General features: G+C 44.0%; 1 protein-coding gene across 5 annotated transcripts in view; it reads left to right on the forward strand.

The window, feature by feature from the left end:
* The window catches only part of CAB39L (calcium binding protein 39 like), a 68,218-nt gene that overhangs the window by 11,861 nt on the left and 41,176 nt on the right, over positions 1-15,181 (forward strand). Inside the window, exons 1-2 of one of the 5 annotated variants that reach the window (XM_054215898.1) lie at positions 9,308-9,501; positions 9,726-9,945. The exons of 2 other annotated variants lie outside the window; for them this stretch is intronic. The gene's annotated coding sequence lies outside the window, so the exon portion shown is untranslated. Of the gene's footprint in view, positions 1-9,307; positions 9,502-9,552; positions 9,946-15,181 lie in introns of those variants that run through there. 2 more of the 5 variants (XM_054215907.1, XM_054215915.1) reach the window with 2 other exon arrangements.

Consider the following 15,181-nt stretch of genomic DNA (forward strand, 5'->3'; position numbering starts at 1 on the left):
ACATTTGACCTGATACAACCTATATATCTAGAGCTTGCCATTTATGTCATGTGGCGAGTCATTTTCTTCCAGATATCCAGAGCCTGTCAGGGATCCTCACTGTTGAGGCTGCCAAGGAGGAGAGTTGAATCAAAGCACACCCAGGTGCCTCAGCTGTGCTCCCTCCAAAACAGAAATCGTCCTGAAGACGAGCACACTGCTGCATGTTGGTCCTTGTTCAGGGCAGGCTTCCCACGCTAAAAAATGCCAGCCTGCAGCGTGTCTGCTGCCATTTAAGGAATTCCAGGAGTGACCCTGGTTTACTAATTAAAACTGAAGGAACTCAGCCCTTAGTTGGACACTTAGTGGTTGTGTGTGTCTGACATAACATTTAATTTGTAATGTCAGTTGTTGGGCGACACAGATGGGGAGAACAGTGGATGGATTTTTGGTAGGGTGGGAATGTGCATGGTTTGGTTTGCCCCAATGGGGCGTAACAGTATTGAACTTCATAGAATACTGTATAGGTTAATTGGCTCAACATCGTCAACTTTTGGTGAGAATGGACTACATAGCTCTTTAGGGAGGCACTGGAGGCTCTGTCCTGGGACCAGAAGAATATGTGACTAAAATCTGCGACAGAGGATTTGTGAAAATGGGGACCATTCATCACCTAACAGGTAGGATCATCCCATTATAGTCATGTTATAGTCATGGCTTGAGAGCAGCCGTGAGGAGAAGGACTTGGGGGTGCTGGTGGACGAGAAGCTCAACATGAGCCGACAATGCACGCTTGCAGCCCAGAGAGCCAACCGCATCCTGGGCTGCATTAGAAGAAGCATGGCCAGCAGATCGAGGGAGGTCGTTCTGCCCCTCTACTCTGCTCTGGTGAGACCCCACCTGGAGTACTGTGTCCAGCTCTGGAGTCCTCAGCACAAGAAGGACATGGACCTGTTGGAGCGGGTCCAGCGGAGGGCCGTGAAGATGATCAGAGGGCTGGAGCACCTCTGCTATGAGGACAGGGGTTGTTCAGCCTGGAGAAGAGAAGGCTTCAAGGAGACCTTATAGCGGCCTTCCAGTACCTAAAGGGGGCCTATAAGAAAGCTGGGGAGGGACTCTTTATCAGGGAGTGTTATGATAGGACATGGGGTAACGGCTTCAAGTTGAGAGAGGGTAGATTTAGATTGCATATCAGGAAAAAATTGTTTACTGTAAGGGTAGTGAGGCACTGGAACAGGTTGCCCAGAGAAGCTGTGGATGCCCCATCCCTGGAAGTGTTCAAGGCCAGGCTGGATGGGGCTTTGAGCAGCCTGGTCTAGTGGGAGGTGTCCCTGCCCAGGGCAGGGGGTTGGAACTAGATGATCTTTAAGGTCCCTTCCAACCCAAACCATTCTGTGATTCTGTGATGTTACAATCCTTATTGTGGGACAGAAAGTACAAGCATCCAGTGTTGCATGACGGACCGTGTATCTGTCACACGAAGGCAAATGTATTTGCAATCTGACAAGTGATGAATATACTTAATTGTTTGTCAGGAGGAATGACTTTGGGGTACTTGTGAAGACAATGTCTCCCTGTGCAATTTGAGATTGATGAATTCTCAAGGTTCCCTATCCTGATCGAATATTTTAAACTAACATAGTACTAGACAAAAACTGGTAAAGAATAAAACAGGAAAAAGAACTGCATTCTCTTCTCCAGGGCAACAGTGTTGACTGATGGAGATTTTCTTGTGTGACTTCGGGCAAGTCAGTTTAGAGCAACACTTGCTTAAAAATAACAGATGTTTTTCATGAATTATAATAATGCTTAGATTTCATTATTTGACACTGGAAAAAAAAATTAATTCTTCATCTGAAAGCAGCGGTTTAGACTCTTTTAGCCTAGTAGTATTCTGGTTTTGGTTCAACAGTTCTGCTTTAGTAGGATTCTTAACTTGCATGAGAAGAGACTCAGAAATTTGTTCTGTCTTGGGGTATGGTTTCTGGAGATGTGCAAGATTGTTATCCCAGGCTACAACAAAAGGATGCAGCAAGCTGGGAACTGCCTGGTATGTTTGTTTGGGTTCCAACACTATAGTGTCAAAGCATCTTATGGTCTTGAATGCATTCGTTTTCCCATGGGGAGACTAAGTGGCTTTTCCAAGATCACATAGAAATGTGTGACACAAATAGGAACTGACTCTTGGTTTCTTTGGTCTGAACTCATTTTGTCATCGGTACAACACACTGCTTCTGTGTGGGACTTTCTGGTAGTAGTTGTTCTCTTGTCTGGGACAAGCACTTGAAAAATACAGTGTTCTGCAGGTAAGTCCTGGCCTTTGCTGCCCCGAAGATGTTACTAACTGCAGTTCAGTAAATCATTGATGGTGCTGATTTCTTGTTCGATCTCTCATCTAGAGAAAATATCAGTCTCTGAGCTCTCTTGGCTGCTCAGTCTTGAGAGTCAGAAGCAATCTGGAGCAATCTGTTGTATCTAACTATTGCAGGTATGATTTCAGACTCCCCCAAGAAGAGGAATAGTTGCTCTTTTAGGGTCTTTAAAGTGAACAGGCATGGAGCCATTTGTAGCTATTTAGCATGGTGATTTTGGAGTGACACTTCAGCAAACCTCTAAGGGGCTAATTGCCAGAAGCAGAAGAGTAGAGTCATCATTCTTTTGGTATATATTTCTTTTTCTACTTTGCACTTGGTGTCAGCTGCTCATGGAGGTGGGATTTGATGGATCTTTGTCTGATCTGGAATGATGGTTCCTATCTATTGACGTTCTTTAACAGTACATTTTAGAGTGTACATCTTTGAGCGTTTGCATAGTGCCACCTCAGTTTCCTCATGCTAAAGTGGGTGTTATTCAGTGCCTCACAGGAGCCTTTAACTTGTGTTTCAAATAAAGCCTTTGTTTGTTTGCAAGTCATCTTGAGACCATCTGATGAAAAATGCCTTAGACTTCTATAGGAGGGGTCAATAGAGGAAAAGTCTTAATCCCAAACTGCCTTCCACCTTGTCAGAAACGGAGCCACGCATTATGTATACAGGAATTACTGTCATCAAAAGTCAATTGATCTGCGTGGTATTTTCATTGCATGTCACCGTTAGTGAGATGAATATGCAGTAATACACCTTTCAGCTTCGGGCACTATTAGGAAGTGTAGAGCTCTAGTTAGGGATGCTCCATTGACTTTCGCCACCAGGGAAGTTGCAGGAAACATAGATGTGTTTTTTGCACACGTGAGCATGCTGTCTGACTAACTCATGCCTAACATTAAGAAAATTGCTCGCTAAAGTCATGTGGAAACCAGCAACCAAATTTCAGTATTTGCAAGACGACTAAACAGTATTAATATTGTTTGAATGTTTGAGAAATGGGAGATGGCACATAAATGCTCATATACACACGAAAGAATTTTGCAATCTAGTGAAGAAAAATGCCAGCAGTGATGCAAGGACCATCTTTCAGCATACTAGACAGCGAGGGCTTATTTGGCCATGTATAACTATTTGTTGCTACTGTAAATAACTTTTTTTTTTACAGTATGCTGCGATACACACTGTAAGATTGAGCCTCTCATGGTACACGTATGATGAGAAGCTAAATTTTAGATCTTTGGCAAAGCTCTTTTTCTTGTTTCTTCTGAAATGAGCTTTCCTTTTCCCATTTTTAATTCTGTGAACAGATTGTAAACAAACAAACATGGCCACTGAAGCCATTGACTGTACAGAGCTGGCGTAGAAGCAGTTTGGAGAGGTGAAGGCTTTAATTGTATTAAAACCACCTGCTTAGCTCTTTAGGGAGTTAATGGTTTTGGGGACTACTTTCTGTTTGCATATGTCCGCAGGTAAAAAGCCCGATATTGTCATGAGTTCACTGTTCCTCCACTCATAAAAGTGGGAGGGCAGGTATGGTTCTTAATTGTGTTTTATTTTGAGACACAGTAGATAAGGGACATGATTAACATTTTATAAGTGACCCTTTAAAACACACATAAAATTTTAATCTGTTTTGTTTTTCAGCTGTTGGGCTTTAGTAACCTCCTGTTTAGATGTAATTCCTGTTTGGTGTGGGAACGTACGGGGAAACAGATTCATTTCATCTGAATTTCTCTAAGCTGATGGATGCCTTTAAAATGAGTAAAATTTTAAATATGCTGGCCCGTATGTAAAGTATTTAATGCATAAAGGTTTCTGGTAGAAAGGCCAGTGTCAGTGTGTGATTGCTGGAGTGATGTACATGTGAATAATATGTTCAGAAAACACTCACGAGCAGTTTATAAGAGTTGGTGCAGCTCTTTAAAAAAAAAAAATCTTACCAACTGTTTATATTTGTATTAAATAAAACAGGAAGGAGAAGGCAGTATGTGCTTAAAAGCACTAGAGGGAGCCAGGAGGAAGAAGAGGGGAAAATCATAGAAGACGTGTTTGCATTTTCAGGCATAGCTTATACAAAGCATTCATTTAAATCCCCCTGCTTACTTCAGCTCAAATGCAGCTACAGATCTGCTGCTGCCTCTGGCTTCTTTCTGTTCCCCCACGCTTCACTAAAGAAATTTCAGTTTCCCAGTCGTGAGAGAGGCCAGAAGCTTTGTGGCTTTTTTTTTTTAATGACCGTAGGGAAAGCCACCTGCCCCTCTGTACCCCTGTAGCCTGTATCCCTTTTTTTGGTCTTGTTTTGTAGTGGGATGAGCAGCCAAATGTTAATTTGCCTTTTGGTGCTGGTGGCTGTTTTGGGGGGATTGGTATATGGTCTCAGGTCTGAGCTTGTCTGCCTCCGAGATTGTCTGAAGGAGAAAGAATGAAAGTGGGGGTGTTGGTGTATGTCTGTATTGGGGATCAATTAGATGAAGAAGAGTTTTAATGGCATTAATTTGGAGTGGCCACACTGCTTTTGCAGGGGATATGTGGAAAATGAGTATCTGCGAACTTGTAGAAGAACATGCAAGCGCGAAGTTACTGTAAAGTCTCTCCTCTTATTTTATGAGGTTTTAGAAGTGTTGTTGGGCACACTTTTTATATTGCTTTATCGTAAAGCGAAATGCCTTGAGTTAAAGTGTAACAGCTTTATGATGTAGATAATGTAAGTAACTTGTTTTTAGTTCCCTCCACCCTGATAAATTGCCATAATGTTGATATCTTGGGATCTGTAAGGGTAGGACAAAATCCCTTGTTAGGGGGTTTTTCTTTAGTTTTCAGGTTTTGGAGGGCGGGGGAATCTTTTTAGAACCCTAAAGTTTCTCTTCTTGATAATCCAGTATTACACAACTAAACCTGTCACTGTAGAGAATTGAATTTTGATGGCCTGGGGCCTTGGCATAGAGCAGTTTTGGGGGAAAAGAAGGAAATTTTTTGTTGTTACTATCTGAGACTGCTTAGGGCTTTGGAATGCTGGAAGTCATCTCGGAGGAGGTAGACAGACTGGAAGTGGATGATTAAATGAGAAGAATTAATATATATGTACTGTATGTTTATCATCCGTCTCTGTAATTTATTGCGAAATTGCTTGAACTCATTGTTCAAGCTCCCTAATTTCTCTCTTCCACTTTAGAAAACAAATGGAAAGAGCAGGAATAATGGACTGGGGTTTTCTTCCTCTGGTCTTTATTAGATGGCATGATTTTAAGTTACGAAAACAAGGACAAACATTTCTCAAAAGTACTCTAACCATGCTTTAGCCTGAGGACTGTGCTCACTTTAAAGGAAATAAATATAATGGAATTTAAATATGTGGAGCCTGGAGTCCTTTAGCAGTCCACAGAGATTTTTTTTTCAGTGTACTTTGAGACTATAAAGAATTGTTGGCTGTTCATAATTACGTCATTCCACGTTTGAAATGGTGACAAATTATGAATTGAAGAAAACATTTCCTTTGAAATATTTAATAACCTCTTGGCAACAAAAAAAACCAAACAGGTAAGAGCACTAAGTAATTACGGTTTAATTCCTGTTGGACAGTTCAAAGCCTTTTCCTGTCATCTGAGAATTAACTGCACTGAAGATGAAACAGAGTATTGGAAAAGCTGAGATTTTTTTTTTTCCCTGCCCCTTTAGCTACTCTGCTTTGCACCGTTTTTCCTGCTGCAATGCAGGGATGGGGACAGGCATGTTTCTTGCTCGCCCAGTGCATAGAGGGCTCCTAGAATCATAGAATCTTCATGGTTGGAAAGGACCTTTGAGATCGAGTCCCACCATACACACACCAAAAAAACCCCCTACAGTCTCTGCCACTAGAGCGTGCCCTGAAGTGCCACATCTAGACGTTTCTTAAACACCTCTAGGGATGGTGACTCAACCACCTCCCTGGGCAGGCTGTTCCAGTGCCTGACCACTCTTTCAGTAAAGCAATTCTTCCTAATATCTGATCTAAACCTCCCCTGCCACAACTTCAGACCATTTCCTCTGGTCCTGTCATTATTCACTTGGGAGAAGAGGCCAACACCCACCTCTCTCCAACCTCCTTTCAGGTAGTTGTAGAGGGCAATGAGGTCTCCCCTCAGCCTCCTCTTCTCCAAGCTAAACATGCCCAGCTCCCTCAGCCTCTCCTCGTATGACCTGGTCTCCAGACCCCTCACCAGCCTGGTAGCTCTCCTCTGGACACGCTCCAGCACCTCAATGTCCCTCTTGTACAGAGGGGCCCAGAACTGAACACAGGACTCGAGGTGAGGCCTCCCCAGTGCCGAGTACAGAGGCACCATCACTTCCCTGCTCCCGCTGGCCACGCTATTCCTGATACAAGCCAGAATGCTGTTGGCCTTCTTGGCCACCTGGGCACACTGCTGGCTCATGTTAAGCTGGCCGTCCACCAGCACCCCCAGGTCCTTTTCTGCTGGGCAGCTTTCCAGCCACTCTTCCCCAAGCCTGTAGCGTTGCTTGGGGTTGTTGTGACCAAAATGCAGGACCCGGCACTTGGCTTTATTAAACCTCATAGAGTTGGCCTTGGCCCATCGATCCAGCCTGTCCAGGTCCCTCTGTAGAGCCTTCCTACCCTCAAGCAGATCAACACTCCCTCCTAGTTTGGTGTCGTCTGCGAACTTACTGAGGGTGCACTCAATCCCCTATTAAAAGTCCAGAAGTATTTCCTAAGGTAGAAGATTGCAGAATTGAACTGTAAAGTGCGTGCATATTACATTTACTCCTCAGAACCAGGAAAGCAGGCATATTTATTCTGAAACAGAGGGCAGTAATTTTTTAGATAAAAGTTCTTATGCTTCCAAAGGGCTGCTTACTCAGAATGTGCGGTGAATACTTCAGGGAACCCGGTGACACACAGATTATCCTGTGGGGCCTCTTAATGTGCAACTAAAACAGCTTTTTTTGTAATCATTCAATCATTTCTGTGATTATTCAACTGCAGGGTAGCACGTGCCAATGTTTAAATCTGTGGGGTGACAGAGGGATGTCTTTTTACCTGTTGAAGTAGTAGTGGATGCACTACGGAAAGGATGTGATTTCCCTCAGGAGAGGAAAAAAAGGAGTTAGTCTCTTAAAAACACACGGTGAAGATTAATGACATAACATGCCTAGATTTTTGTGTTGCCTTAGGAAAAGCTGGTACCTTCAGTAGCAGCCCAAGAGCAGAGTTTTTATCGTTTCACTTTCACTATGGCATTTACCTGACAGCCACGGTATCCAATAAAAAAGAAAGGGCCAACCCTGGAGTGGGTGGAAGGTGCTGCAGGGCAGATTGCCCCTTCCCTTGCCTGCCCACCCACAAATCAGTGCCCAGCGCTGGTTTCCCCCCCACCAAGTCCTTCATGTTGTGAAACGTCAGCCTGTGCTGGTTGTCCCCATGCTTGCTAAGCTTCATGGAGAAAGATGCCACTTTGGAGGGTTGCTCGTCCCACTCCAAGCTTGGTGTCCACAGCATCCCTCGCTCTCTCTGGAGAGAGAGAGAGGAGAGAGAGAGCTCTCTGGAGCTCTCTCTGGAGGTGGCCTGGAGAGGAAACCTGGCCCGGGTGTCTCATGTGAAGCCTTTAATTCTGTGCTGGAACAATATCTCACTACAGGTTTGGAGCAGAGATTGCCACTTGGTGTCACTTGTTGCAGCGCTTTTGGGTGCAGCGGGGGCAGCACCAGTGCCTGTTCCCAGCACTGTTCAGGGCAGCCTGAAAACATGGGTCTGAGGTATCCTGATGGTCTGCTAGGTAAAGTGTAAGCACAGACGGTGGCACGCTTTGCAGATAAGTTGAGAGCACAAATCTGCTGATCTGAGGTGGGCTCGGCACCTCCTGTGCAAAGGCAGGAGGAAATGCGGGGAGGTTAAGGGAGCAGGGACTGCTGCTGGCTCCCTGAGTCTGGGAGGGACAGGGAGTGACTGAAGTTGGCCAGATCCATGGCTTTTCCCACTGAGGATTTGAGATACTCCTGCTTACCTCGGTTAGGAACTGGGATCGCTAGCAAAGGATGTTAGCCCTTTAAAAGGTGTCTGTTTCGTCTGTATTCCTCAGAAATGAGATTTCTTGTGCTTTTTTAGTTGCCTCCAATGTAGAGCTGTGCACAGCTACTGCAGGTGAGCCGTAAATTAAGATCTGATGCGACTGTAGCGCTGGTATGCGGCAAGGGCTGAGATTAGCTCCCCAAGCAAATGTAGTATACAGAATTATGTTTAATAATATGGGACTTTGGCTGGGCTTTGCCCCAAGGAAGAGGGAATGGGAGGTGAAATCTTGCCCCGACCTGGTGAGCTCAGCATAGTTACGTGCTGGGCTCTCATCCCTGCTGGGGCTTGGCCGAGATCCGTGTGAGGATGGGATTTAAATCCCCATCCTGCAGTGCCCACGGTGGATGGTAAAGCATCCTCCTTTCCTTGCTTTCAACGCCTGTTAGACAGCTGGGGGGAGCAGGGGGGAAGGCATTCACAGTTCCCTTTGGGAATATGTGGTGCTTGCTGAGCAATAGCTGCCGAGAGAGAAGAGTGAAGCATTAAAAAATTCTTTTAATTGAATTTTGCTGTCTTGATAATAGCTGGTAGCACTTGTTTCAGAATATTTTAATTGCATGATTTTATTTTTTCCCCCCCTTCACATTAGCCTTTGAAAAAATACTTTAGGCTAATGCGTTTCTTCAGTGGGATTTAAATTTTGCTTAGGCTATACTGCAGTGTTTTTTTCCGACCCCCCAGTATTATTGTGAAAAAAGTATTATCTTTATGTTATAATTTATAGTCAGGCAGGAAGGAGCTTAACTTTGGCTTCTCTGGGCAGGACTGTGCTGAAAGATGTGGTGCGTGAGCATGTTGATTTTATTATTATCTTGTAACAGCAGCCGGCTGTTGGGCTCCCTTATTTGCATTCCCAGCAGGACGGCAAGGTGAATAATTTAATTCCAGCAGTCTCCGCCACGTGATGGTGTGAGGACCCGGCAGCGGTGCCTCCCCTACACCCACAGACTTCGGTGGGGAATGGAAACTTACAGAAGCGATGCGAAATCGTCGCATCTCCTCCCTTAACCCTGGAGAAAACTCTCGGCGGAGCGATCGCTTCTTCTTTCCTTTGCTTTTCCAGGCATTCCTCTGACGTGGAGTTTAGGGGGGGTGTGTGCGGGGTGGGTGTGAGCCTGCCAGCCAGACGAGGAGCGAGGGAGTGGGAAGCGGGGAGGGCAGTGGGGAAAAACTGCACACCCAGCCACGGAGCTGGCGGGAGCGGGGAACAGCGAGGAGCTCCGGAGCGAGGCCGGGAGACCGGGGAGTGGAAATTTACAGCTGCTTGTGAGCGCCTGTGCGTGTTCCAGCCATCCTTTCTGCTAACGCTTTCCCAGAGGCTGACGGTCGCCCGGCAGAAGAAGAGCGGGAGGCCGAGTCCGTGGGATCCCTTGTCTCTGCCACGTGTCGGTGATCAGCCAGGGAGAAGGGGGAATAAGGCGGAATTAAATGGAAGACCACTGACAGCAGCAGCGGGGAGGCGGCAGAGCCAGGTCTTCAGCCCCTGGCCATGGGGCTGCGCGGAGCTGCCTAGGACCCCCCACCTTTCTCCACGCAGTAAGTGTCAGCTGAGATGATGTCCTTCCGAGTGACGGGAAGTTAAGTGATTTAACACAACTTTTTTTTTTTTTTTTTTTTTTTTTCCAGCGAGCACCAGCCTTTTTCGTAACAAGCCGCTTGTCTGCCTGTTCTCAATAGTTAACGCTGGTAGCTTTTTATAGCTTTGTAAACTGTGTTACCAGGAGTGGCTTTTTAAAGCAGGCGACCCTAAACAATGCTCCTCCTGTTACATAAGGCGCTGGCTCCACGACCCAGCGCTCGGTGTCCATGGAATATCTCTGGAAATGGCTTTATTTACAGTGCCGTTTCCAAAAATAAAATATCTGCAATATATCATTTCACTTGCTGCTCTCCACTGACTGCCTGCAGCTGTGGGCTGGCTCTCGAGATGCAGAGGAATGAGAGCGTGGCCACTTGCATAAGACAGCGGGAAATGGTTAGAGACGAAGGGAAGATGAGCGCGCGCGTGAACCGTCACCAGAAACGGTGCATGGAAATTAACCATCTCGTTATTTGGAATCAATTGGTCTCTGTCAACTTGGAATGCTAATTCTGTGCAATGGGCTATTCCTGAAGTTGTTATCAGGCACAACTTCCATTGAGCCAAAGGGGAGTTTTATTTCTGAGCAAAGAGTCTTTCTTGGGTTAATATTAGTAGTAAAGTGAAATTACTGCTATAGCAAATTATTTTAATGTGGTATGAAGCTGTTGAAAGTAACACAGCAGGCTTGCTAAGGACATGGTCAAATGAATGCTGTGTAGAGAGGTAACTTTCAGTAATATTGAACAAAAAGCAAAAATAGTAGTCACGTTCCTCGCTAATGGGTTTAGGGGAAGGCCTATTCCCTCTTGGCTGCTGCCTGTGTTATTTAAATTGTATTACCAGTTTCCATTATTTCTGCTGTTGTTATTACTACTAGAAATGGAGATTTAACTTGATTTCTCTTTTACTTAAGTAAGTGAAAAGCTGTTAAGGGCTGTTACCTTAGAATTGTGTGTACTTAGGAGACATTAGTTAAGAGACCTCTTTCTGCACGACTGAGCTCGTGGGAGTTTTGATATGGATTACAGTTAGGCGTGGAATTGAGTTCTTTAATTTTTTTAGGTTTAAAAGACCTCCATGGTGACAAATGGAAATAAGAATCCCAAATATTCTTGACTCATCAATCCTGCATATTTCGTGGCTGTAAAATCTGCTGGTTTCATATCTTTCTAGTTTTATTCAACATAAAGTAATAATCTACTACTTGTATTCAATTTGTTAGCATGAGTGGGAGCATCTCTGTAGCACATAATCCAGAGGTGACTGATGAAGGTGTGAGTATGGTGCTACGGGACGCTGCTTCTGCGTGGGTTTAGAATCTGAATATTACCTGGCATTGCGGTGTGCAAATATTATTTTATAGTAAATATTTTATAATAATAATAGATGTGGTAGCACAGGACTTGCTGCAATAAAAGGATACTAGGCAGCAGAGTCAAACACTCAAAAAGTTCCTAACTTTAATTCTGGCATTTACCTGTGCCAATGTAGGCTGTGCTCTGTACCCCACCTAGGCTACTTATATTAACTTTCTGTCTGGTTTTGTATCATCGCACATTTATACCCCTTTTCCCATCATCTCTGCCCCCTTCTGGGTTTGGCTGGTGAACATTTGAGCTGTAGCATCTGCTCCAGCAGCCCCATCTCTCCACTCTCCTTCCACCCCCTTCATCCCCTCTTGTGCTGGTACGGCTCCTTGTAAGGCTGTGTGGAGAACTGGACTGGAAACCTGTGTGACCGTTTTTTCCCCACCAGGCTGTTTTTTGTTAACCTGGGTCGGTTCCCTGACCTGGCTCGCCATGTGGCCCTGCGAACAGCGGTACTGCCCCAACAGAGCCTGTAGGGATGTGAACAGATGTGGGGCAGGGTGGTATCATCACGGAACAAAGCACTTATCAAACTGCAGCCCCTGTGACCAGATAGCTATTCGGTGTTTCATTTTATTCCCCGTGTTTGCTGAGAGACTATATAGGCTTTTTGGGTTTTTTTTAATGAATGAGCATTCAAGCACTCAATTAAAACCAGAATTATTAATTTCTTTGAGTGCTTCCATAGAGGTACACCACAACGCTTGAGTGGAGCATCACCATGAGTGCCTTCAGTTCCATAACACTATCAAACAACTACATGATATTATTATTATTCTCATTCTGAAGAGGTGGTCAGGTGCCTACTTATTTTACATGTCTGATCTTCAGGATGCTTGCCACTTATTAAAAAAAGGCGTTTGTGGTGGTGGTAGACATTACTGGAATTACTGCATTGTTTTGTGTGTTCCTGGTGAAGCTTCAGCCAGTATCCATCTTCATTCCAGGTAATGCAACACATAGCCAACAGCAAGGCTTATGATGGGTAAATGGTTGGTATATGGTTGGACTAGATGATCTAAAAGGTCTCTTCCAACTAGGCGATTCTATGATTGTAAATTCTTGAGTTTTTGGAATAATTTTGTTGCCAAGCAGAGACAGCATTCATTCACCTTGACCATAAAACCGTCCTCTCTCTTGGTAATCTCTTTTCTCGTTTGCAACGTGCATTCCAAAATCTGCAACTCGTTGAGGATTTGCAGAGAAGTTATGTGTTGTGTAGCCCTGATTCCTTCTGTGTACTGAATGAAATGTGGGTTGTGTGAGTGGACAGCATGGGGGAAGACGGATTGGACTTCTCCAGGTGATCAGATGGCTTCCATCCTCTGGTTTGAGTACGTGACTCTGTAGTAATTGCAACAGCTTTCCCAAATATTGTGGGAGGGGGAAATGAGGGAATAAGGCATCTCTTTTATTATTTAGGCAATATTACGAAGAAAGTGTGCTCATTCAGGCCCAAAATATGAGTCTTAAGCGCGCTGGGGTGAATAGAAAATGAAGGGTTTTTTTCCCTTAGAGAAGCTCTCACCCAATACAAGTTACTGAAATGTTTTGATCCTGATCAATAAGTAGATGAAGGTTAGGAACTAAGACAAGACAGATGTCTGATACTTGAAGGGAAGGAAATTTTTTGCTCATTCATGTTTTGAAGAGCAAATGGCTTGTCTGGAGGAACATCTGCGAAGAGTGCATGGGTGGGCTCACGTGCCCTCTGTCATTGTTGCCTTCGTGGGCAGGAGGAAGTGTTTGTTGCTGAGCTGCTTAATTGAGTCACTTCACAGTGGGATGGGCCGGTGAATAGAGTGACGTTGCCATCTGCATTTTTCCTTCATCGTGCTTACAAGCTCAGTTGCGCTGTAATCTTTTGAGAAATTATATGATTAAGAGCAAAGAAATAGGTGAGAGTGCCTATAAACAGAACTAGATCTTAGTGTACTTTATAGTTGTATTAAAGAGCTTAAGTTACACTAATTATCTTTTTTTTAGTGCATTCCCCTTATGAGCAAATAAACTGTCAGAAGAGATACTTTGAAGACTGATAAAGCATAGGCTTTGGTGTTGAATGACCTAGCTTTCATTCCTGACACAGCCACTGTTTTTTTTTTTGTTGTGTGGTCTTGGGTGAGTCTTTCTATCTTTCTATGCTTCAGCTTCTCCCTTTGGAGAGGAGGCAGAATAACAGCAAGTATATATAGGGGTTTTCTTGAAGTGTGTTTTCCATCTTGGTTAAATGTTTGCAGAGTTGGAGGCCTCTGAGGGAAGGCATGCCCTGAGTACGAAGGGATGTTATGTTATGTTTGACAGGCTACTGAATACCCTAAAACTCACATCTTGTAAACCTCATCCACCTTTGGATTCAACTTGCTGCTTTAGTCTGTGTGATTTTATTTTTTTTCTTTTTTTCTGACTTGGACAGAAACAGCCAAACATTTAGAAAGTGGTGCTTTAAAATTGCCTTTTGGTGTTTCTGTCAGTTACCTTAAATAAAATCAGTGCCATTTTTTTTTTCTCTCAAATAAAAACGGAATTATATTCCCTGAAAGTATTTTTGTAAAAGTATGGCTCGTAAAATGCACTGGACTCTCCAGCTCTGGCGCCTGAAATGTCCTGTTAATACTGATGGCAACGGCAGGCTTTGGAAACCACCGTTCCTTCTACAGCGTTGCTGGGGCGTTCACCCCACGACAACCTCCCAGGCCAGGAGAGTTGGTCTGGTGAGATACAGCTGTTTCTTTCCTTGGTCTCATAAGCTCCTCACGAGAGCACCAGTGAAATATCATCACAACTAAATGTTTCAGAACTTGGCTGGTCCCCCATTATGAATTCAGGAGTGTCCACAGTGCGTTTCTGATGTTATAAAAACATATGCTGTTGAATAACCATTAGATGGAAAAAGTTTTCCTAGAAAGTAGGAAAGAAAGGGGCTCATTCAGCCCTGTCCCTTGCTGCCAGACAGCAGTGTCAAAAATTTATGAACAGATGCTCTGTAGTGTGCCTGGTAGAGGAGGTCATTTCAAAATCTTAACTCTCCAAAGGTTGGAAACGTTTATATTTTCATTTTATATTTTCAGCTTAAGTTTATTCATCGGCAGTTTATAGCCATTTGTTTCTGCATAAATAAAGTGTTATTGTTATTTAACCTGAAGTAACTTCTTTTTTTTCTTGTATTTTTAGAAGAAAACTTGTATTTTTCTTCTAAGCTTACCAAGGCAAGCAGTTTTAGCCTCCTAGAGATGCTGGTTTTCCCATTTGTCTGGACAGTCTAGGGTCCTTCTCTGTACCCGCTCTAATCTCTGTTGATTTTACTTGACTGTGGGTGTTCAGGATTGTGTACAATGTTCCATATGAAGTTCCATCAAGACTTTGTACGAAGACATGCATACCTTTGTATTTCTACTGGTTACTTTCTTAATTCATCAGGGATTTGTGTCTGTCTGTCTTCTGTCTGTAAAACACCAGTGTAGTCATTGGGTGAGTATATGTCTTTGTCATTTCTCGTTGGTAAGTCCTCAGCTTGAAGCAGATATTCATAGAATAGTTTGGGTTGGAAGGGACATTTAAAGGTCATCTAGTCCAACACCCCTGCAGTAAGGAGGGACATCTTCAACTAGATCAGGTTGGTCAGAGCCCGGTCCAACCTGACCTTGAACGTTTCCAGGGATGGGCCATGTACATCTTCTCCCGTTCAGCATTATCTGATACTCGTTACTCTTAATTTTTATCCCATTTTTATTATCTCCATCCTTGAGGCCATCCAGTTTCTCAGGTAATGATATTCCAGTCCTCTTCTGTGTTGATAATATCTTCCTATTTTGAGTCACCA

Source organism: Rissa tridactyla, chromosome 1, assembly GCF_028500815.1.
Source record: "Rissa tridactyla isolate bRisTri1 chromosome 1, bRisTri1.patW.cur.20221130, whole genome shotgun sequence".
Lineage (NCBI taxonomy): Eukaryota > Metazoa > Chordata > Aves > Charadriiformes > Laridae > Rissa > Rissa tridactyla.